Consider the following 25565-nt stretch of genomic DNA (forward strand, 5'->3'; position numbering starts at 1 on the left):
AATTGAACTCCCTAAGAAAAAATCTCCAGGGCCTGATGGATTCACAAGTGAGTTCTACCAAACATTTAAGGAACAATTGGTTCCGATCCTATATAAACTCTTTGGAAAAATAGGGAAAGACGGAACTCTGCCTAACTCTTTCTATGAAACCAATATGGTGCTGTTACCTAAACCAGGAAGAGTTAAAACAGAGAAAGAAAATTATAGACCTATTTCCCCTGATGAATATAGACACAAAAATCTTAAATAAAATCTTAGCAAAACGATTACAACTAGTTATCACTAGGATAATACATTATGATCAAGTAGGATTTATTCCAGTAATGTAGGGTTGGTTCAATATTAGGAAAACTGTTAGTATACTCAATTATATCAACAACAAACCTATCAGAAATCATATGATCATTTCAATAGATGCTGAAAAAGCTTTTGACAAAATACAGCATCCATTCCTACTAAAAACACTAGAGAGTGTAGGAATAAATGGACTGTTCCTTAAAATAATTAGCAGTATCTATCTGAAACCATCAACAAGCATTATATTCAATGGGGAGAGGCTAGAGGCATTCCCAATAAGATCAGTGGTGAAACAAGGGTGCCCATTATCACCACTACTATTTAATATTGTATTAGAAATGTTAGCATCAACAAATAGAGAAGAAAAAGAAATTGAAGGAATTAGAATTGGGAAGGAAGAGAAAAAACTTTCACTCTTTGCAGACGACATGATCATCTACCTAGAGAATTCCAAGAAATCATCCAAAAACTACGGGAAACAATTAGCAATTTTAGCAAAGTTGCAGGTTATAAAATAAACCCTCATGAATCCTCAACTTTTCTATATATATGTCTAGCAAGATACAGCAGGAAGAGCTAGAAAGAGAAATCCCATTCAAAGTAACCTCAGACAATATAAAATATTTGGGAGTGTATTTGCCAAGACAGACTCAGAATCTTTTTGAAAACAATTATAAAACACTTCTCACACAAATTAAATCAGATTTAAATAACTGGGCAAATATCAACTGCTCATGGATAGGTAGAGCTAATATAATAAAATTGACAATTCTACCAAAACTAAAATACTTGTTTAGTGCCCTACAAATCAAAATTCCAAAAAATTACTTTAATGAGTTAGAAAAAGTTGCAAGTAAATTCATATGGAGAAATAAAAAGTCAAGAATTTCCAGAGATTCGGTGAAAAAAAGTGCAAAGGTGGCTTAGCCCTACCAGATCTAAAATTATATTATAAAGCATCAGTCATCAAAACTGTCTGGTATTGGCTAAGAAATAGAGTGGTGGACCAGTGGAATAGACTAGGTTCAATAGCAGGAAATAATTATAGTAATCTGCTGTTTGATAAACCCAAAGAATCCAGCTATTGGGATAAAAACTCTCTCTTCAATAAAAACTGCTGGAAAAATTGGAAGTTAGTATGGAAGAAACTTAGATTACACCAACATCTCGTACCCTATACCAAGGTAAGATCAAAGTGGATACAGGATTTAGACATAAAAAAACAATATTATAAGTAAACTAGAAGATCAAGGACTAATTTACCTGTTAGATCTATGGAAAGGGAAGCAGTTTATGACTAAAGAAGAAATGGAGAACATCACTAAAAACAAACTAGATGATTTCAATTACATTAAATTAAAAAGCTTTTGCACAGACAAAACCAGTGTAACCAAGATCAAAAGAAATGTAGTAAATTGGGAAACAATCTTTACAAGTAATGTTTCTGACAAAGGACTCATTTCTAAAATATACAGAGAACTGAGTCAAATTAAAAAAAAAAGCCATTCCCCAATTGACAAATGGTCAAAGGATACACAAAAGGCAGTTTACAGATGAGGACATCAAAGCATCCATAGTCATATGGAAAATTTCTCTAAATCATTACTTATTAGAAAAATGCAAATTAAAGCTTCTCTGAGTTACCGCCTCACACCTCTCTGACTGGCTAATATGACCAGAAAGGACAATGATCATTGTTGGAAAGGTTGTGGGAAATCTGGGACCCTATTACATTGCTGGTGGAGCTGTGAACTCATTCAACCTTTCTGGAGAGCAATCTGGAACTATGCCCAAAGGGCAACAAAAATATGCATATCCTTTGATCCAGAAATACCACTACTGGATACCCTGATGAGATGATGAAAAAACGGTAAAGATATCGCTTGTACAAAAATAATCATAGCAGCCCTGTTTGTGGTGGCAAAGAATTGGAAATCAAGTAAATGTCCTTCAATTGGGGAATGGCTTAGCAAACTGTGGTATATGTATGTCATGGAACACTATTGTTCTATTAGAAACCAGGAGGGATGGCAATTCAGGGAAGCCTGGAGGGATTTGCATGAACTGATGCTGAGTGAGATGAGCAGAACCAGAAAAACATTGTACATCCTAATAGCAACATGGGGGCAATGATCAACCTTGATAGACTCACTCATTCCATCAGTGCAACAATCAGGGACAATTTGGGGTTCTCTGCAATGGAGGATACCATCTGTATCCAGAGAAAGAACTGTGGTGTTTGAACAAAGACCAAGGACTATTACCTTTAATTTAGAAAAGAAAAAATTGATATTTTATTGTCTGATCTTGCTATCTCTTATACTTTATGTTTCTTCATTGAGGATATAATTTCTCTCTCATCGCATTCAATTTAGATCAATGTATACCATAGAAACAACATAAAAACTGGCAAACTGCCTTCTGTGGGGGGTGGGGGGAGGGAATTAAGTTTTGGAGGGGAAATGTAAGACTTATAATAAATTAAATCTTTATAATTAAAAAAAAAAGAATGAACATTTCCAAGATGAAGAATAAGACACTGGGGCAGCCAGGTAGTGCAGTGGATAGAACACTGGCCCTGGAGTCAGGAGGATCTGAGTTCAAATCTGGACTCAGACACTTAATAATTGCCTAGCTTGGTGCCCTTAGGCAAGTTACTTAAGTCCATTACCTTAAATAAATGAAAAAATGAAAAAAAAGAATAAGACATATCTCTGGATATGGTCACTGTGGCAATAGGTTTTAGTTGACCATGCACATTTGTAACAATGATTTTGTTTTTCTTTACTTCCTTTCCAGTGTCAGGAGATAGGAAGAAGAGACAAATCAGTGTTTTTAATTAAAAAATAATTTTTTAAAAAAGATAGTTACATCTCTGCAGGGACTTCCCAAATTTAATTCTCATGCCTGAGATAAACATGTCCAACTGCCTCTAGGACATCTTTACCTGGATGTCTTATTGGCAATGCAAACAATGTCCAAAAACCTCAGTTTATCATTAGCAAAAACTTATTATCTCTGTTATCTCTGACTTTCCCCTCTTCTTCATCTCTCACACCTACTCAGCTACCTAGTATTTTGTGAAATGGATCTCTGAAATCTCTTTCATGTGTACACACACACACACACACACACACACACACACACACACACACGTATCCTCTCCTCCTGATACTACCACTTTAATACAAGTTTTGATTACCACTCCTCTGGATTATTACCATACCCTTCTAACAGGTCTTTCTGCTTTCCTCTATTCTCTTTTAATCCAATATTCACATTGTTACTAAAATAATCTTTTTTTTATGTATACATCACTCTCCTCTGTTGAAAAATTTTTAGTGGATCCCTTTGGTTTCCTGATTAAAGTTCAGACCCCTCTGGTAGCTGGAATTCAAAACTATCCATAAGCTTTTGCTACCCTAGCTTTCATTTTAACATTTATCCTATGTACTAATCAAACAAGATTGATTAATAGCAACAACTAGCAACTGTATAGCATTTAAAGGACGACAAAGTGCTTTACAAATATTGCCTTGTTTTATCTAAAAATGATAGCCTGGAAGTAGTTACTCTTATTATCACCATTTTGCTGATAAGAAAACCGAGGAAAATAGCATTTAAGTGACTTGTCCAGTCACACAACAAATAAGTGTCTGAGACCAAGTCTGAACTTGGATCTTCCCAATTCAATGATGCTTCTGGTCTGTACTATTTATTATTCCCCAAACATGCCCTGTTTTCTAACTTCTGTGTCTTCCCTCAGACGATTAGTTATTTCTAGAAGACTACCCTTCTCCCCTCTTTGTCTACCAAATTTTTCCATACCCTATAAAGCACAAATCAAATACTACTCATTTCTATAATAAAGTCTTCCATAGTCCCTCAGATCATATCATTATCTGTCTCTCCTTAGACCTCAGGTAACATTTTATTTCTGTCCCTCTAACGCCTTTATTTTGTATCTGAATTAAGATTGTGTGCATATGTGGCTTATCCCCACACTAGCGTAGAAACTTCATCACAACAAGGGTCACATTTCACCTAAATTTTTTTTTATCACTCATTCCTAGTACCCAGCACAATGTCCTATACACAGAAGACACTTAATAAATGTCTGCTGAATTGAATTAAACAAAAATCTTGACTATTTCCACTCCTGTATCTTCAAAGTTTTTCCTAACTTTCACAAATCAATGGCAATACCAGAAAAGCTATTTTTGTTATCATTGCATGGCAATCTACATACTAATTATACTTACAGAAAGTTGTTTTTCTTCAGGAGAGGAGAGACAGGTGGCATTTTTACAGAAGCTGATTCAACTTCATCACATCTAAAAATAAAGAGATATAACAGGTATTTAACTAAATGTGAATATACATAGTTTACAGATACTATAGAGAAAGAGTACATTATAATTTTCAAAGCTGGAATTATGGCAAAGCAAAATGTTACCCTGAACTCTGTTCCACAGCTGTTCTATATTTTAATCCCAGTGTTCAGTATCAAAAACAACAAAGGCCCACCTGCTGGAGACTGGGAACCCACAGTTCTCTCCAGCTCCAGGATTTAGTCTGGCCCTAGAAGCCACAGGGGGACAGGCCAAGCAAGCTAGCTTCCAGTCTATAGTATCCCTAGAACACGACTGTTCTGGGGGCTCCGCTACAGAGAAAGACAGACAGACAAGGCAGGCCAACTGGACAGAAGGTCCTCTTGCTTCCCCCAGGTCTTTTTCAAAACCTAATTTAAAAGGAAACTGCAGCATATACCCTCACAAGTTTGGGACTATATTCTCTTGGAAACATATGGAAGGAGAAAAACATATTTTTTCTTTTCTTTCATACCTTTCCCAAGCCTTCTTAACAACATGATTATTCTCAAGATAACTTCCAACCACCTGCTCAGTCATTCTTAATAGGGTTAAGACAGCTAACCCTACTGGTCTTAGAATCAGAAGGATGGGCATTAGAATCCAACCTCAAATACGTGATTCTTACCAGCTGTATGACCTTGGGCAAGTCACTTAACCCCTACTGCCTCCCTGCCAGGGCCATCTCCAGTCATTCTGATCCATATCTGGTCACAGGACTCAGATGTCTCTGGAGAAGAAAGTGAGGCTGGTGACTTAGCACAACACCCCCTTCACTAAAGTTCAGTTTATATGCTTGTCATGACATCGTCTCCCAGATCATAATGTCCTTCAAGAAGGAAAGGACAAGCATCAAGAAAAAGGTCAATTAGTCCACAAATCTGGAATAAGTGGGTTCATAAGACCTAAAAGACCAGGTTCTATTTTGGGCTCTAACATAGGCCATATTCCTACCCTAATTCACCAGAACTCATCATTTTTCTATCTGCCTCTTCTTGCCTTCCCTACTTCTGTTCATAGGGTCTTCATTCTTACATTTATCTAGCCTCAAAATATCATTTTTCATCTTTGAATGCCCTTTTCTCCCTCATTTTGAACCATTTAATTAATGACTAAATCCTCTATTTCACCTCAATGCTTCAATTCCATTTCTGGTTCAGGTCCTTTTGTAGAAAGCATGGCTAAATACCTATCTCACTTACTACTATGAGAAAAGAGCTTCAGGAATCCTACAAGTGCTATATAAATGTGAGTTATCATTACTGAGTTCCCTGAACTACCATCTTCTAATTGGTCTTCCTGCCTCCTCTAATCTATCCTACATAATCTTCTTTAAGTAGAACTCAAATATTATTTCTTGTTTGTTTGGCTCCCCTCTCCTTTTCTGACTTACATTACACTACCTTTTATATATTGCATTGTCTCTCCTTTTTCCTCCTCTATGAACTTGATCTGGCATTCTATCTATACAGCAAGATATCTGGATGATTTAAAGGGACACATTCTTTGAGGGTGGGGAGGTACCCTGTGATATTAAGTATTTTACTGCATTAGTGACATATTTCTAGTCATGTTCAGTATAAATCTGTCTTACTCCTGTACTACACATTTAGAAAAAGGAGATATTTTGCTGCCTTCAACAGATTTTCCAGGACAAAATGATGGTTAGAGTAATAATCCTTTTAAGAGGTGATATCTGAGAGACTAATTTTAATGAGACTAAAATTATTGGGGGCATTTAATTCAAAGGTATATTTCAGGCCACTTCATTATCTAATCCCCAGTACACAAAGATAATTTTCACTGACAAATTAAAGTATACTTAACATATAAGTCTCATTAATGTAAGCTAATTCACCAAGAACTCTACTATTCCCAAGGTCCTTTTTTGCCTCCAAGTCCTGGTAGATTACTCATTTGCAGATCAGTTCTCATTAGAGAGAGAAAAAAACTTTTTAAAAGAAAAGAGGACAGCATGTGAAGGGGCGACCAATTGCCCCTTTTCTTACCTATCCTCAGAGACTCAATAACTCAGTGTGCTCCCTGTAGATAGAAAGCAATAATATAGTCTGACAGAATTTCTTGATTGGGAAGGCCACAGAACCTGAGGAGACTTTACTTATGTTTTCCATAAGAAAGATAAATGATAGTTTCCTTAACCTCAGAGGCATCCTCTCACTGTGCATTCTCTTTCACAAATATACATCTAGTTTTCTGGTGATATTACAGATCAGCAAGAAGAGTATGGAGAAATGCAACCAAGAGAGGCTTGTACAGTTATCAGTACTCAGACCTGTAAGAAACTGGCAATGGGAAGCTGGAAGGGCCCTTGGTTATCACCTAGTCTAGTCCTACTCATTTTATAGATAAGGAACCAATAAGCCCAAGAAGGGGAAAATGAGCTGCACACACACTAGGTAGCTAATATATGTTAAAAGGAATTGATCAAGTCAATGAAAGATGAATAACAACCAACCCTCTCCCCAATCATAAGATCAAACTATCACAGATTTTGAGATGGAAGGGAACTTTTTAACTTTACCCAAAGAAGCTCCTCTACAAATTTCTGAGTCTTCTAATTCATCAGTGGCTGAGGTAATTCCATTTTCTTTAACTGTTTCTTTAACTGTTGTTCAGTCATTTCAGCCCCATTTGATTCCTTGTGTGTGACCCCATTTGGGGTTTTCTTGGTAGAGAGTGATTTGCCATTTATTTTTCCAGATCATTTTTCAGATAAGGAAACTGAGGCAAATAGGGTGACTTATCTAGGGTCACACAGCAATTAAGTGTCTAAGACTGAATTTGAACTCAGGTCTTCCTGACTCTAGGCCCAGCACTCTGTCCATTGAACTCCCTAGCTGCCTCCTACTGTCCTCTTAAATTGATGCAGGATAAAAAAATCTAAAACTTCTATTTACTGTAGAAAACAAGTGTAATGCTTCCTCTGCATAACAGCCCTTCAAATACAAGTGTTTATTAAGCATTCACTATTTGCCTAACACTGGGTTAGGCACTGGTGTTGCAGAAACAAAAAATAAAACAACCTTTCTGCAATGGGAGTACATTTTATTTTCTGAAATGCTGCCTAAGTCTTTTCTCAGTTTATTCATCTATAAAATGAGTATGATCTAGTTGACTTGTCAGATATTCTTTCCTAGTTTCTTCAACTAATTTTCAATGAGTATGATATTATTACTCTCAATATCTTACACTTTTCTCCCACATATAAAAGGAAAAATCAATCATGACCTCCTCTAAATAAGATGAATTTCCTCTATAGAAAACAAAGTCAGGTGTACCCCCTCACAATTATGGATATGTGTGTTCATATCTCTCAGGCTGTATAAGTGTGCACATAAAATTAAACATTATATATAATCTCAATAGGTGGTGTAACCCAATAGATGTGTCTGACCATTCCTACCATTCAATGAACACTTCATCGAAAAAGAGACTATATTGAGAGAAAGAACCTTGCTGATACTGATGCCTGTTATTCACCTTAAATAGCACTTGGGGTTTTTTTCTTTTCATTTTTTTTTTTTTTTGCTTTTGGAAGCAATTGGGGTTAATTAAGTAACTTGCCCAGGGTTAAACAACTGGTGTCTAGGTCCATATTTGAACTCAGGTCCTTGACTTCTGGGTAGGTTCTTTATTGGTTTTATTCAAAGCTTCCAAAGGTTTCTGAACTGACTCTGCTGTCCACAGATCCTTAGAATTATTATTATGGAACATATTATTGCCTGACCATTTCCAAAAAGCCCTTTTCAAAACAAAGACTAGATTTATGATCTATTGGTGATCCCAAGTGAGGAGAAGAAACAGCTGCCAAAAAAATGATTTACTTTGCTGACTTGACCTTTTCTGACTTCTTTGGAGAAAAGCCAGCAGGAGAATCAATGCATCATTGCAGTCCAGGGAATTATGGCTTCTAATATATCATCATGGATATTTTCACATCCACCTTTTAAATTAGTCTGGACAATACCCTGAGGCATCTTAATCAGGCAGTGTATTCTAAAATAAATGAAGATCCTCTTATTTGTGGACTTACTACATTTAAAAAATAAATTCTAGTTTTAAAAAAAAGTTCATCAAAAGGAATAAAATATTTAGCTGAAAACTGTGTGGTACAATATCACATGGAGAAAATTCTCTATTTGAGATTTTCATCATTATTTTTGAAAAATTATTAAGCAGTTAACTGTATAGAAAAACTTCTTGGGTGCTGTAACACAGTAAGAAATCATTTATGGTTAATCGCATATAGTACTTTAGGATATAAAAAGCACTTTTCTAACAGCAATACTGATAGGTGGGCTAGCCAGTCAGCTTGGCCACAGTCTGTTAGGACTGAAAACATTTCAGAAGCTACAACCCAAAAGCACCAGTGCTGCAAAGATCTGAATTTCTGGAGCAGGGAAAACAGGCTTCAAACCACCAGTGCAAGATCAGAGAGGGAATGCCACAGGTCATCAGGAAAGGATACTTGTGTGGGGTGGAGGGGATGAGCCATAGAGGATATAGTAAAATATTCTGTGAGGCTGGAGGGGAAAAGCACATCACCAGCTAGGGCTAGTTCGGACCATTCAAAAGTCAGTTAAGGCAGAGATTATATCTGGTAAATTGTGAATTGATCAACATGAGAAGAGATTGAGATGCTTTGAGATCCAGTCCCCAAGGAAACCACAGAGGGGAGAGAGTCAAGAAGTGATAATTGAGGGAATATTAAGGGCTTAGGGAGGAGATCAAAATTACTAAAGATTTCACGAAGAAGAAAACTCAAAGACCTTGAACAATAACAGATAAAAAAACAGAAAAAAAAACAGTAACGAAGGAAGAAATATGGCCTCCAGATATAGTACATGAGTTCAAGTATCTGTAAATACTGCAAAATAAAGAAAATAGCCCAACACTTTTTGAAACAGAGGAACATGTGGAATTTGAGAACATGAAACCACAATATGTTATTTCTAAGTAGTTTAAAAGTGAAATGAGAATTATGAGTAGCTGTCTCTAGGACAAGAAGAAACCAAGAATTGTGTCTTTCCCATAGGCTCAACTAAATGATACAACTACAGAATTACAGTGACATCCTAGAAAAGGGACAGAAAAAGTGATTTTTTTCTTCTTATTTGTAATTTAGGATCTAGTCAAATATAAAAAAATACATAAATTTGATATTTTAGTGGTTAAAGAACCTGTTTCACGGCAACTAGATGGCACAATGGACAGAATACCAGGTCTAGCGTCAGGAGGACCTTAATTCAAAACTAGTCTCAGATACTTCTTAGCTGTGTGACCCTGGGGCAAGTTACTTAAACCCTATTGCCTCAAAGAAAAATCCAATTTCCCTACCAATGTAGTTCAAGAGCCTGAAATAGTAGCACACAACAAATTAACTGATCAATAAGCACTTACCAAACACCTGTGCTAGACCTCTTGCGATGCAATTGCAATTTTAAACAGCCTCTTCCCTCAAGGAACTCACACTCTATTAGAACAAAGAGTTTATGAACTTGGTTTTAAAAATATTCTGATAAATTGTGTGCTGCCATGGAGAGGGTGGAGGCTGGTAGGAAAATATAGAACTGAAAAGCTGGCAAAAGGAAGAATGTTGAAAACTATGTATTTAACTAGAAAAAATAAATAAATGCAATATTTTACTAAGTGCATTTTCATATAATTGGTTTTCTTTGCAATCCTACATTGTCATTATATTGAAAATATTCTGAGTTCAAAAGCAGACTGCCAAAAGAGCTCATGACACAATGATAGCTAGTAACCTTCAAGTTAGGGTGATACAACATGTTCATAGCGAAATACATAAGGAATATTCAGAAAAGAAATATCAGGAGGCATTAACAAGAGAATCAGAAAAAGTTTCTTAAAAATGCTCGCACTTGAACTGACCTTATTTCCAATATCACTTACCTTACTCCCTCCCCTCTCACTGAGGGATAAAGGTGAAAAAGACAAAAATTTGAAGCACAGAAGGGACAGCTCACCATGCTTACAAAGGTACAAAAGTGGGCCATGCAATGTAGTGTATTGGGAACAGCAACTTTGATTGGAACATAAGGTGTGATGTAATATGAAATTAGCCTAGAAAGAGAAGTTGGAGATATAATGAGTTTATAGTTTTATCTTAGAGGAAATGAAGTTTCTTGAATCAAGAAGTGACATGGTCAGAACTCCACTTAAGGAACATCACTTTGGCAATGATTGAAAGATGGATGGGCTGGAAAGAAAAGAGCCTTGAATTCTGGGAGATCATACTTGGTGATTACTGATAATACTCAGACAAGAGACAATAAGAACTGCAGACAAGGTACTTGTGAAAGAGGTCAGAGACAAAACTGACATGTCTTCTTATCTTTTTATGTATCCTGGACCGCTTCCCCTCCTTTGGCAGTCTGCTGAAAGTAGTGGAGCCCTTATCAGAATGCTTTTAAATTAATTATAAATAAAATGAATTAAATAAAATGAATAAAATATAGTGTTATAAAGGAAACCATTTATATCAAAATATAATGGTCAAAATATTAAGAAAACAAATTCACAGACCCTAGGTTAAAAATCCCTAATCTGCAAATCCCCCCTCAAAAAATCCCTATTCTAAACCTTGTAATATCATATAAATACCAATGTCCATATAGTCTTTCTCTTGTGTATATATGAGAGTGTGTGTGTGTGTGTGTGTGTGTGTGTGTGTGTTTATGTTTTCCTATCTTTGATTTTCTTTTACTGTTGTTGGTACTATATAGCAGCCTATTCACACTTCAAGGATGGCTCTTCATTTCCCTTTCAATATGTGCAAATTTGATTCCTCAGAAATTGTGATATTCTTTGATTCCCAAACATAAAACATGATTAGCACATTAGTTTTAACATGAGTGGGGTGGGGGCAGGGGGATGTATTGGGAATAGTGCTTATTTCAGGGAGGAGGCTGGGATTACAGAAAGCAATCTACTATATTCTAAATGCAATCCAAGCTACTTTCTTTCTATTCAGATCTGGGCTCAGAAGGAAAATACCCACTAATTATAGCATTACTATTAAACATACAATTTTAAGTTCTATGAATGAATAAATAGTAACCTTATGTTGGCTCAGAGAGAATGAAACAATTTTCAAGCAGAAAAGATACAGAAGTAATTCAAGGAATGATATAAACAGTCACCTGACAGGATAAAACAAAGAAGGAATGCCATCATTTCAATTTTTTCCTTCATGGGCAGCTGAGAGCAAAAGAAATCTGTTGAGATCTCTTTAGAATGTTATTTTTTGAGAGATTTATAATTAGAAGTATTGATTCTATGTAACTGAGCCTGTTCCATCAGCATTTATTTACCCCAGAAGCAACATTACCCAGAGAAAACATACTCCAAAATTTAAAGTAGCAGTATACTATGAAGGAAGGCAAGCGTTAGGAGCCAGAGAAAACTGGGATGCTAATCCCAGACCCTATGCATATTTATTGTATGACCTTGGGCAGACACTTTAGGTGATTTTCAGTTTCCTTATCTGATAAACAGGTAAAAGGAAAGATGATTCGGTTTTTGGGGGGATTTTGCAAGGCAATGGGGTTAAGTGGCTTGCCCAAGGCCACACAGCTAGGTAATTATTAAGTGTCTGAGGCCGCATTTGAACTCAGGTACTCCTGACTCCAGGGCTGGTGCTCTTATCCACTGTGCCACCTAGCTACCCCTGAAAGAGGACTGTTGTGAAGAAAGCCTTTGGTAACAATTATCAGTTCTGTACAGGGGCCAGTTGTCTAATTCATTCTTAAGAGATGGGTTGTTTGGTTTGGGTTTTTTTTTGGGGGGGGGCGTTGGAGGAAAGGAGAAGAATGAAGGCTACTTAGCCCTCAAGTAATGATGCATAGCAAAGTTGATGAGCACTAGACTAGAAAGGAAGCATGGTGAACAAATACTTTCACTCTCCATTCCTCACCTTCTCTAATTCCAATCAGTTGCTACAGATTCCACTTGTACCACTCATTGAATATTACCTATAATAGCTATCTAACACTTATGGAAAGTTTTATTAAGGTTTGCCCAGCAGTGGACGTAAGATTATGTCATATGATCCTAGAAACAATTCTGGGAAGTAGGTACTAGAATTATACTCACTTTTCAGATGAGGAAACTGAGGCTGGGAAGAAGTTAGGTGGCTTGGCCAATGACACAGTGAGAGCATATGCCTTCCCTACTTTTAATATGAACCACTTTAATGACCCCATTGATCTCCTTTCCTTTACTTCCTATTCTACTTTCTCCAACTCAATCATCATATAGTTGCCAAATTAATCTTCTTGATGCCTAAGGTAGACCATGCCTCTAACCTGTTGGAAAACCTTCAATGGACCCTCATTGCTTACTAGATAAATACCAACTTCCTGGCCTGACATTGCCATATTCTAACTACAACTACCTTTCTAGCTTTCTATACTCCCAGTAATTCTCTTTTTCCTCTTGCTATCCAGACTAGATACATTCTGAAATCAATGTTCCATTTCTCACCTCCAAGCACTTGCCCAAGTACTGTTCCATTCTTGAAATACATACCTTTATCTCTACATTTCAGAATTTTTATTTTTCCTTAAGATTCATCTAAGGGGGGGCAGCTAGGTGGGCACAGTGGATAGAGAACTGACCCTGGAATGAGGAGGACCTGAGTTCAAATCTACCTTCAGACATTTAATAATTACTTAGTTGTGTGACCTTGGGCAAGTCACTTAATCCCACTGCCTTGAAAAAAAAGACTCAGTTCAGGTGATGTGATGAAAATATGTCATGGCTTCATTACCTGCTCTCCCAAGACAAAATATTGTTAAGAGACTTCGCAGGATTAATATTTGCCAAATGAGATATATCTGTAGCCTTGGGAATAATTTTTCATCCACCCATCTGTATTGTTTTTATGCAAGGAATATCTTTATCTTGGTATTTTCTTACAGAGAAAGGATCTTAAATCAACACCTGGTATAATTAGAGTGGATGGAGGTTAGCTGAAAGATAGGAGATCTGGAAGAACATAAATCATAGAGGAAGACTGACCCCAGACTATTCTACTTTGCCACTTATCAGAGAAGATTACTCTGCAATTCCTCAATGAAAATATCATCAGTATAGCATCCAGAGAAGAAATAAACAGCCTCAGATACAAACAATCACAAACTTAATTCAAATCTTAAACTTCAACAATAGAAGAAACCTAAATATAATGATAAAAATCATCACTGGTTATGAATTTGACACAAATAAATGTTATATGTTATAATATTTTTTAAATCGTGAAAGACTTTTTTAAATTGTGAAAGACTTAGCTATTCTGATCAAGACACTGATCCAAGATTCATGATTAAAAAATACTATCTACCTCCAGAGAGAGAACTGATGAACCCGGATTGCAGATTGAAGCATATTTTTAAAACTTTATTTACTTTTTGTAACATGGTTAATATGGAAATGTTTTGTATGATTTCCTATGTATCATTCATGCATGTGTTTTCTCCTTCTCAAGGGGTGGTAGAGGGTGAGAAGAAATGCCTAAATAAATGCTTAAAATGAATGCTTAAAAATTTACATATAATTGGGAAATATTTAACAAAATCAATAAAAATACTTTTGAAAACAATTTTAAGTTGCTTAGCATGACCTCCCTTCTTTGCAGGGGTGGCTGGTAACAAGTGTGGAATGTTGCTAAGGTTGTCAGGAATAGTTGATATGTTGGTTGGTTTTATCAAAATATTTTTTATTCTCTCTTTATATACCTGTTTACGATGGAAAGGTCTTTGGATGGAGGGGGTTGGGAGAAGAAATACACTGAGAAATGAAGGTGACTTAAAAACAAAGAATCCCAATAGAAATAAGTTGTTTGGGTAAAGCAAAAACTACAAAGGTATTTACAAGTAAAATAGAGAATTTTTGTCCATTTTTAATTTTGGTTTTTGCAAGGCAATGGGGTTAAAGTGACTTGCCCAAGGTCACATAGCTAGCCAATTATTAAATATTTGAGGTTGCATTTGAACTCAGATCCTCCTGACTCTAGGGCCGGTGCTCCATCCACTCTGCCACCTACCTGTCCCAAAACAGAGCATTTTTAAAAAGTACATAAATTTAAAGCAATAATGAAATGAAAACTAGGATGACTGTGACCTGTTTCTGCTCATACAACTAGTTAAAACTGCGCCTGGGAGACTGCCTGTCAGGGACATACAAACACCAAGGTCTTGATTTAAGATTCATGCTCCACAGGAAAATATCAAGATAAGATACTCCTCCAAAGGAACTAAACCTGAAAAGGCAGGCTTTATAAAAGCAGGACAGATGGAGAAGTGGATGAATATTGTCTTTCAGAACTCTGGACCTGGAGTCACTGCTAATTACAAGGTCCAATATATTCAACTGGCCCAACCCTGTACCACTTATATCCTAGTCATTTTTCCCCAGTCTCTGGTGAGAATATCGTGCTTCCTCTTCTCCTTCCCCTCAGGTTTCCAGCCTTGGAACTATAAATCAAAGCAATGTTGCCACTCCTATTAGGAAGGGCTCCACTCATAAAAATTTCCTTATATGTATTATGTAGTCCATAAGACTATAAATAAGCCTCTTGATGGCAGAGGCTGTTCTACTTTTGCATTTGTGTTTTTAATAAGCACTTTCACTGCTTTTGACTCATTTGGTAATTTGTTTATTCAAAGAGTTTAAGTCAGGAATTCAAATCCACATCCCTCTTGGAATCTAAGTCAGAAACCAAATCTAGTTCTTTTCATTGCATTATGAGTTGATAATATGTCTATAATGCTGTTAAGAGTAGTTGTGAGATTTTTCTAAAGTCAGTCTTATCTTATACTCCCTGTTCCCCCACAGCAGTTAATAAAAACCATTAAAATTTTATTGCAAGGATCCTATCTTAAAAGTTTAAGAATTACTGCTATAAATACCAGTACTAGGTCTATATCCCAGAAAAAAGAGACAAAGATCCACTGATTTAAAACGACTCTTTTTTGTAGTGGTAAAGAAATGGAAATTGAAAGGATGCCCATCAACTGGGGAAGGGTTGAATAATTGTGGGATATGAATGTAATGGAGTACTATTGTTCCGTAAGAAAATCATGACTGGGGGGGGGGGGGTGGTAGGTGGCATAGTGAATAGAGCACCGGCCCTGGAGTCAGGAGTACCTGAGTTCAAATCTGACCTCAGACACTTAATAATTACCTAGCTGTGTGGCCTTGAGCAAGCCACTTAACCCCATTGCCTTGCAAAAACCTAAAAAAAAAAATCATGACTGGACTTTAGGAAAGCTTGTAAAGACTTAAATGAACTAATAATGTTGAGTGAGGTGAGTAAAGCCAGGTAAATATTGTAGCATTAACAGCAACATCATGTGATGATCAAACATATGGTCTAACTCTCCTTAACAGTATAACAATCAAAGATAATTCTAAAGGACTTGTGATGGAAAATACCATTCACATCCAGAGAAAGAACTTTGGAATCTGAATGCAGATCAAAGCATATTGTGTTCACTTTTTAAAACTTCTTTTATGTTTTTTCTTTCTTTCTCATGGTTTTCCCCCCTTGGTTCTATTTCTTCTTTACAATAAGACTAATAGGGAAATATGCTAAACACAACTGAACATGTACAACCTACATCAGATGTCTCAATACCATTAGAAGGGGGAAGAGAGGGAGAGTGTTAGAAAAATGTGGACCTTAAAACTTACAAAAGAATGGAGAAAACTATCTTTACAAGTAATTGGAAAAAAAAATTACGACTGTGGACTTTTCTACTTGACCTTCTGCAGGTTCCATTCTAAGCACTCCTTGGGCATTGTTTCCTAAATCCACATACTTCATTCCCATTCATTCCTTCAAAGGCCTTGCCCAAGGTAAGATGAAAAAGCTGGATCATGAGTTTAATACAATCCATGCTAAGTGAGTTAATTGTTGATTGTATTATACCTCTCTTAGGTAATGGAATACCTATAACTCGGCTATTATAAAAGTATCTTGAAAAGGGGCATTTCTTCAGAAGATCCAGAATGAATGAGGTTAATGGTAGGAATTTCAGTCACCAAGGCGACTCATTAAATCATACCACTGAGGCAGCCTACTTAAACAGTTGGGTAAAATTAGTTCTGTCTCTTCCTTTCTTCTTCCATCCATCTTAGGATTCCCCCTTCTTCCTTGACATTGAGAACAACTGCATTTTGCAGAGTTTGTAAAATGTTTGACTTTACAATTCTTGTGCAATTTTATAACAGGAAAAAAACCCCATGATTTCCTTTTCACAGCAGAATAAATGAAACTATAGCCAATTTAATGAGATCATTTTCATGCAAAATGCATTGTGCTTACTGTGGGGATGGCCAGATAGTACTTACAAAGGTTTTCATAATAGAACATAAAATGCCATTCTAAGATGAAGTACTTTTCATAGTTTGCAAAAGGCTTTAAGAAAAGTTGAACATGAAATGTCAACACAATTCGCAATTTAGAATCCCTCCCAGGGGTCTCAGTTGCCCTTGGTGACTCATGTTAAACAGCTCTCTTGTAAGCTGCATTCATTAAATATTAGATTGTGTCAAGCCTGACAAGTTTGAGAAGCAGTGTGGGTAGCTTATGTAAGAGCTCCATGGTTACCTTCCTATCAATCAACTTCTTATTAAGCCCCTACTATGTGCCAGACTTTGTACTATATGATACATAAAATGAAGTAGTCCTTGACCTCAAGAAGCTTACCACCTAAGTAAGCCAAGGAGAGCACAATCTTGCCCTTTCAATATTTTAATTTCTTTTTGTCACTTGTTTGAGATAGAAATATGGTACATAAGGTCTAGAAAGCACAAAAGTATCAGGGGTAAAAATAGTCATCTTCTGCTTCCCCTGACACCCATGATCTAAAAAGAAAATCTATATATAACTTAGAGAAAGATAAAATGACCACTTTTGGGACAGTGCAACAAAAGGTAAATATAGTATCCTGTACCAAAAGATAATTGTGTCTCCTCACCAAAAAAAGACAATTGTGCCAGTGCCCTGGTTAAATGTCCTAATAGCTAGGCCAAGGTGATTTGTCTTAAAATACTCATCTATAAAATGAAGGCTATATGATTTTTTTTGACATCTTCCAGTTTCTGATTGCAAGCACATATATTAAACAACTATGTCAGTCACTGGAGATATAAAGACAAAAATGAAAGAGTTCCCCCCATTAAAGAAGCTTATACTCAAGACAGCTAGATGGTGGGGTGGACAGAGCAATCACCAATGAGTCAGGGGGATCTGAGTTCGAATATGACCTCAGACAATACTTACTTAGCTGTGTGACCTTAGGTTAAGTCACTTAACCCCACTGCCTTGCAAAAATTTGAAAAAGAAGCAGATTATATTCTAGGGGATCAGATAACATGAATGCACAAAATACCTAAAAGGCAATGGGGGAAGGTCACGGTGGAAGACCAAAAAAGGTCTTATGTAGGAAAAGTTAGAGCTATGAAAGAAATCAGGGATTTTAAGTGGTGAAGGTAAGGATGAAAAAGAAGGGTAGTCTCCACAAAGACATGGTAAGAGAGGATTGAATATTATGTAAAAAATAAGGTGGCTAGAGTACTAGGTCTGGAGTCAGGAAAACTCATCTTCATGAGCTCAAATCTAGCCACAGACATTAACTGGGTGACCCTGGACAAGTCCTATAACTCCTTATTGGCCTCAGTTTCCTCATCTATAAAATGAGCTGAAAAAGGAAAGGGCAACCCCTCCAGTATCTATGTCAAGGAAACTCCAAATGGGGTCATAAGTGAACAACCACAAAATCAAGGAGTGGAGTGACATAGTCACATATTTGCTTCTGATATTCAGCTATGTCTCTGATAAATTTATGACTGGGTATGTGATCATGGACAGACCGTAGTCTCTAAATGTTACAACTATAAATTACAGAAGAATTGCTGTCACCAAGTAATATCAGTTTAGATTGAGTTTCTTTATCTGTAAAATGAAGATAAAACACTGACTTTGCAACTTACTAAACTGGATGAGCTTGAATAAGTAATTTCACTTCTCCAGGTTTCATTCTTACTTATAAAATTAGAGGGTTATATTTGATGAACAAGAACCAAGGAATCTTACTGTAATTGTTCAATAGTAGCTCCTCTTATCACCAATTCTGGGAATCAAACAGGACCCAGCTTAAGAGTAGGGGAGAAACTATCAGACTGCCTTCTGTGGGTGGGTGGGGGAAGTGAGATGGGGGGGGGGGGGGAACTGTAAAATTTTTTAAAAAACTAAAAATTAAAAAAAAAGAGTAGGGGAGAAAGCACTTTCATCCCACCTCTGTCTACTTACTACTGAGAACCCAGACGCTGGGAATCTAAAATATATGCAAATAAGTGATAGACCTTTTTTAAAAAAAACCCACCACGTATTCAAAGAAGGTAAGAGTTGCTTTCTCTTTCTCTGTCTCTCTCTCATAAAGATAAAACCTGTTAAAAAATTTAGCATTTAAAAAACTAAAATGTTTCAGTTAGGCAAAACAGATGACAAAGACTTTTAGTATATTTTGGCTTTTAAAAGATTGGGAAAAAATTATGATGTTTTAAAAACAAAATTTCTAAGGCATTTTAAAATGTAAAATGTGGGATGGAGCAGGAAAAAAGGGAAAACATTTTTAAATTTTTTTTTATTAAAGATATTATTTGAGTGTTACAATTTTCCCCCCAATCTTACTTCCCTCCCCCCACCCCACCATGAAAAGCAATCTGTCAGTCTTGACTTTGTTTCCATGTTGTACCTTGATCCGAATTGGGTGTGATGAGAGAGAAATCATATCCTTAAAGAAGAGGCAATAAGTCTAAGAGGTAACAAGATTAGACAATAAGATATCTGTTTTCTTTCTAAATTAAAGGGAATAGTCCTTGAACTTTGCTCAAACTTCACGGGTCTTTATCTGGATACAGATGGCACTCTCCTTTGGAGACAGCCCAAAATTGCTCCCGATTGTTGCACTGATGGAATGAGCAAAAGTCCTCCAAGGTTGATCATCACTCCCATGTTGCTGTTAGGGTGTACAGTGTTTTTCTGGTTCTGCTCATCTCACTCAGCATCAGTTCATGCAAATCCCTTCCAGGCTTCCCTGAAATTCCGTCCCTCCTGCTTTCTAATAGAACAATAGTGTTCCATATCATATGTATACCAGTTTGCTAAGTCATTCCCCAACTGAAGGACATTTACTTGATTTCCAATTCTTTGCCACCACAAACAGGGCTGCTATAAATATTTTTGTACAAGTGATGTTTTTACCCTTTTTTTTACCCTGTTTCCTCATCTCTTCAGGGTATAGACCCAGTAGTGGTATTGCTGGGTCAAAGGGGATTGCACATTTTTGTTGCCCTTTGGGAGTAGTTCCAAATAACTCTCCAGAAAGGTTGGATAAGTTCACAGCTCCACCAACAGTGTAATAGTCAAAAGGGAAAACTTTAAGAAATACAGTCAGGTCCAGTAATATCACTACTGGGTCTATACCCTGAAGAGATTATGAAAAAGGGTAAAAACAATGCAAAAATATTTGTAGCAGCCCTGTTTGTGGTGGCAAAAAATTATAAATTAAGTGTAATTCCTTCAATTGGGGAATGGCTTAACAAACTGTGTTATATGTATGTCATGGAATACTACTGTTCTATTAGAAACCAGGAGGGATGAGAATTCAGGGAAGCCTAGAAGGGATTTGCATGAACTGATGCTGAGTGAGATGAGCAGAACAAGAACATTGTACACCCTAACAGCAACATGGGACTGATGATCAACCTTGATGGACTTGCTCATTCCATCAGTGCAACAACCAGGGACAATTTTGGGTTGTCTGCAATGGAGAATACCATCTGTATCCAGAGAAAGAATTATGGACTTTGAACAAAGGCCAAAGACAATTACCTTCAGATTAGAAAAGAAATCGTTATCTTATTATGTAATTTCACTATCTCATACTTTATTTTTCTTCCTTAAGGATATGATTTCTCTGTCATCACATTCAATTGAGATCAATGTATAACATGGAACCAATGTAAAGACTAACAGAATGCCTTCTGTGGGAGGAGGGAAGCAAGAATTGGGGGAAAAATCATAAAACAAAATAAACAAAATCTTTCAAAAAAAAAAAGGAAAGAGAGTTTTAAGAAAAGCAGTTCTGATTGCTTAGGAAGGTGAAAGGGAATGGAACTAACCTGTCTCTTGCCTTTGATTATAGTGGTAGTGGAGGGAGGTGTCTGTATAAGATCATAGATTTAGAGCCACAAAAAGACTTTAGAGACTATTCAGCTTAACACCTTCATTTTACAGATTAGTAATCATGGCCCAGAGTTACAGAGAAAGGATTTGACTCCTAATCCTATTCATTATATTACAAAGCTTCCAAGTGGAGTATAACAACTCCAGGTACCATAAATTGGTAAAGTTTATCTACTTTTTGGTACTCTGGCTGCCTGCTTGTTCAATCATCTGGTCAGAACAGAGGAATGGCCCATGTCAATAACCTTTGGATGTCTCTGTCACTAAGTATAAAGTTCCTTTGTACTTTAAAAAAGAGATACAATTAGGGACAGCTAGGTGGTATAGTGAATAAAGCACTGGCCTTAGAGTCAGGAGGGTCTGAGTTCAAATTTGACCCCAGGTGCTTAATAATTACCTAGCTGTGTGACCTTGGGGCAAGTCATTTAATCCCACTGCCTTGCAAAAAAAATTTAAAACCATCTTGCTTAAAAAGAGGGTGGGAGGGGGGGGGGAGAGAGAGAGAGAGAGGGAGGGAGGGAGGGAGGGAGGGGGAGGGGGGAGAGAGAGAGAGAGAGAGAGAGAGAGAGAGAGAGAGAGAGAGAGAGAGAGATACAATCACTTTATTATCACACCATCCCTAATGAATGAAGTTATTTCTCCATGAACCTATATTTTGGTAAATGGTTGACCTTAGAGAAAATGATGAAACTCTCTTTGAAACCAAGAGTCAGTCACTGACTCATCTGATGCACAATTATCAACTGTTCTGATGAACTAGAGAAACCCACATGCCAATTTGAGATTTTTATTTATTGTGATTTTTATTGTCACATTTATAACAGAAGATTCCTCACAAAAGAAAAAGAAAAGCTGTTTTGAGACATCATAATAGTACATTGTAGTGGTGACCAGAGAAGTCTTGAATGTAGTATAAATGCTGCTATTTGCTATTAAAACTTCTAATTCACTCTCACAAAAGTCTCGTTTATTTCTCCCTTTGTTAACTAAGCCATTCCATTATCTAATCATTCACCCAGCAGAATTAGCCTAGTCAGCAAGACTTTCCTGCTTTATTTTTATGTGAAAAATAAGACTAAAGTTTCTGAACATAAACAAAATTATGGAAAATGAACTATTTTCTAATAGTGTCTATTATAAATGAAAATATGCTAGTTTCCAAGAGAATCATTGCTTAAGGTACCAGAATTTTTCCCTTTCAGAGACTGTTGTGGGAGAGTAAAAGAGGGGAGGGAGAAGAGCACATATCCCTCAGTTCATAGACATACCATCTATACTACTGAACCCTGCTTCACTAAGCTCCTTCTTCAAATTCCTGGCCCTATGTCCCAAGAAGCATGAGAGAGCTAGGCTAGGGACTGTGAGCCAGAAGACATATTTCTCTCCATTTTTGTTTCTCAAGAACACACAACCAAAAAGGTCTATGAGGAGACCCCTAAAAAACACAGGAAAAAAATCCACTCTTGGGTAAAAGGGATACACTGTTCTGGTGTGGTGACAGTCTTTCTACTTCTCCACAAAAGGATGGACCTTGAATCAAGTAAATCCCATAAAGCCAGAAGGGCTAGAATAGGACATTTAAAGGACCAGTATGATTGTTTTTGCTTTGATTTTTTAAAAAACTGATGTGCCCAATCTAACATTAATCATCTGAGGTGTTTCCAAAAATTTTAAGTTGTTGCTTTTTTTCCCTTGTACTCTTTCTTCTAGCACTTTGACGCCTTTGAAACTGTCCATCAACCTCTCTCCAAGATACTTTTGTCTCTATATTTCTGTAGCGTTGGTCTTTTCCCATTTCACTGACCTCTAATTAAATGTTTCTTTTACTGAATCTTCATTAAAGTCACACTCGCTAAATTTCAGTGTCAACCAAGGTTCTTTATTCTCCCCCTATTTCAGTGGTTTTAAGTCTGATGTCTGTGAACTTTAAAAAAATTTTTGAGAAATGTATTTCAGCATAATTAATTTCCTTTGTTACTCTATGTATTTTGTTTTATACATTTAAGAACTTTTCTAACAAGGGGTCCATTGTCACAAAAAAAGGTTAAGAACCGCTCATTTGAAAATATCATCTGCTCCTAAGAATTCAATTATTATCTCTAAATAGATGATTCCCAGATCTAATAAGTTGGTCATAATTTCTCTAGTGACTTCTGGTCCTTTCTCACCAACTGACTTTTGGATATCTTAGACTGTTCTATAGAAATTAATCATAATGTCCAAAACAGATTATAAGAAGTATATGCTTAAGGACCAAGTAGGCATCTGAACAAGTGAATTGTAATACTCCCTTATGGAAAATAAATTCAACTAGGCAAACTGGATGCCTCTTTCCCTTTGTTCTTTCCCAAGTAAGTGATTGAACACCAGTCTCAAAAAAGATGAGTCCAGACTTGGAGGCAGTCAGCCACCTGAGCTTCAGAATCTGGAGATCTTAGGCCCAATGAGTGAAACAGAAGGCAACAAGGGGCACTTCTTTAAAGATGTTTGAACAGCATATATGAACTGTTTGGACAATGTGAAGGTGAAATTGGAAATGACTAATCAACAATGCCACAAACAGTTCTGATAAGATTTAAGAAACATCATCCTAAGAGAGCATAATTATAGTTGCTATTTTTTTTTAAAGTTTTTGCAAGGCAAATGAGGTTAAGTGGCTTGCCCAAGGCCACACAGCTAGGTAATTATCAAGTGTCTGAGACTGGATTTGAACCCAGGTACTCCTGACTCCAGGGACAGTGCTTATGCACTGCGCCACCTAGCCACCCCTTAGTTGCTATTTTTGAATATTGATTTAAACCTCATTGTCAATATGTATTCATGAGGATTTGAGTATGTGCTTTCTATAATTTTTTTTTCAATATAGGAAAGCCTGGCCCTAATCTGACTCATATTTAAGAGTATCTTTCAGGAGGAAACCCTAAATACAAACCTAAACCTAAACTAAGTTCCCAGGTGTTATTATAGGGATTTAAGAATAGTTTCTTTCTGATCTGATCTGACCTCATCTGGAGGACCCGGGCCAGGTCCAGACCAAGTTCATGTGTACCCAAATATTTCTTTAATGTTAGGCAATTATGGAGAAATGAAACATTTACTAAACTTTCTAAATACATTATCTTGGTTGATCCTCACAATAACAATAAGTAGCATTTTTTAATTCTCAAGTTGTGAATATTGAAAGGTACATAGAATAAGCATGGCCCCAAGGAAGAGAACCCTGAAAAACCCTCCCCTGACTCCTTTGAAAAGGAGAAACAGTTGCATTTCCTCCCCCCAACTGAGTATGTATTTTCAGATTTTTTAAAATATATTACTTTAACTGATTTTTCTCTTCTTCATTTTCTTTTAAAAATTATTTGTTATATGACATGCTCTCAGGAAGAGAGGGGGAAGTAAGACATACAAGGGGACCTATAAGATATATAAAAACAAAAAACCAATAATAACTTTATGTCAAAATACTGTATTTTTAAAAAATAACTTGCTTAAGCAAATCAAGTGATATATCCATGTTTCAACAGACATTAAACATTAGTAAATGGCTGTTGTCCAGAAAAGCCTCTAGCCTTGCAGGCTTAGTCTTCCTCTAATAGCTGTCTTAGTCTAGCCACACTCATCCTGTCTTATCTTAAAACACTCAATCTAGGATCATCTATCCTTTGCAATCTTTCAAAATTAGGAATTTCCAGTTTTTTTCTTAGTTTGGATCACTGATTTCACTGGTAGTAAGTCATGGAATTTGAGTTAGACTTTCTCATTCCCTATAAAAATATATGAAAAAGTTGTGAAAATATTAAAATATACTGAGGAGTGCTAGTCAACAAGACCATGTAGAGTCCCTCCTTATATAGCCTGAAATTATCAGGTCTCAAAGTCCTGACATCTCTGGTTGCATTCCTTCCTTCCCTTCACCTTCATTTATCATGGTCAGCTCTACCCTCCCGTTATGAGGGATTAGTGGTGAAAGTGACAGTCTCCAAGCTGTGTGTGTGTCTGTGTTTGTGTGTGTGTGTGTGTGTGTGTGTGTGTGTGTGTGTGTGTAGGGGGGAGTGGAATAGTTGCAGTTATCAGTGTGATACCCATTAGGGTATCTTTCCTTTTGTATCTCTTCTTCCCCCTAGGCTCAATTAGGTGTTTTGAGTTTATTCATGTTATTTCCCTTAAATACTCCAAAATAAAAGGGCCTATTGCCTGCAACACCAACTTGCCCATCTGTTCTTCCATGGAAGCCCTAGAAGTCCCAGGAATGTACTCCAATAATGGTGAAACACTGAACTTGAATTAATGTTTTCTGACTCTCCATTCTCACTTAACTCAGCTTCTTGATAAATGATTGAGATAGAAGCTGAAGACAAGGGCTATCTTCAGCAAACAGGGAAGTGTCTCAATTCAGACAAACACACCTGCTCAGAAGCTTACTTGGTCCTTAAGTATTCACAGATTAAAGAGATAAAGAACTATAAGACAGCAATTTTTTCCTTCTACACCACTTACCTTTTCCACGGATCATTAAGCCTACTAGGTGAGCAGATGTAAACAAGGACTCATTTCATATTATTCTGAGCCATGTACCATCTGTCTTTGACCACTGGAGTCAA

General features: G+C 36.6%; 1 protein-coding gene across 4 annotated transcripts in view; it reads right to left on the reverse strand.

The window, feature by feature from the left end:
* The window catches only part of INPP4A (inositol polyphosphate-4-phosphatase type I A), a 216858-nt gene that overhangs the window by 93634 nt on the left and 97659 nt on the right, over positions 1–25565 (reverse strand). For all 4 annotated transcript variants that reach the window (XM_074213740.1, XM_074213739.1, XM_074213737.1 and 1 more), the window contains exon 3: positions 4560–4631. The gene's annotated coding sequence lies outside the window, so the exon portion shown is untranslated. The remainder of the gene's footprint in view (positions 1–4559; positions 4632–25565) is intronic.

This window comes from Macrotis lagotis, chromosome 1 (assembly GCF_037893015.1).
Source record: "Macrotis lagotis isolate mMagLag1 chromosome 1, bilby.v1.9.chrom.fasta, whole genome shotgun sequence".
NCBI lineage: Eukaryota > Metazoa > Chordata > Mammalia > Peramelemorphia > Peramelidae > Macrotis > Macrotis lagotis.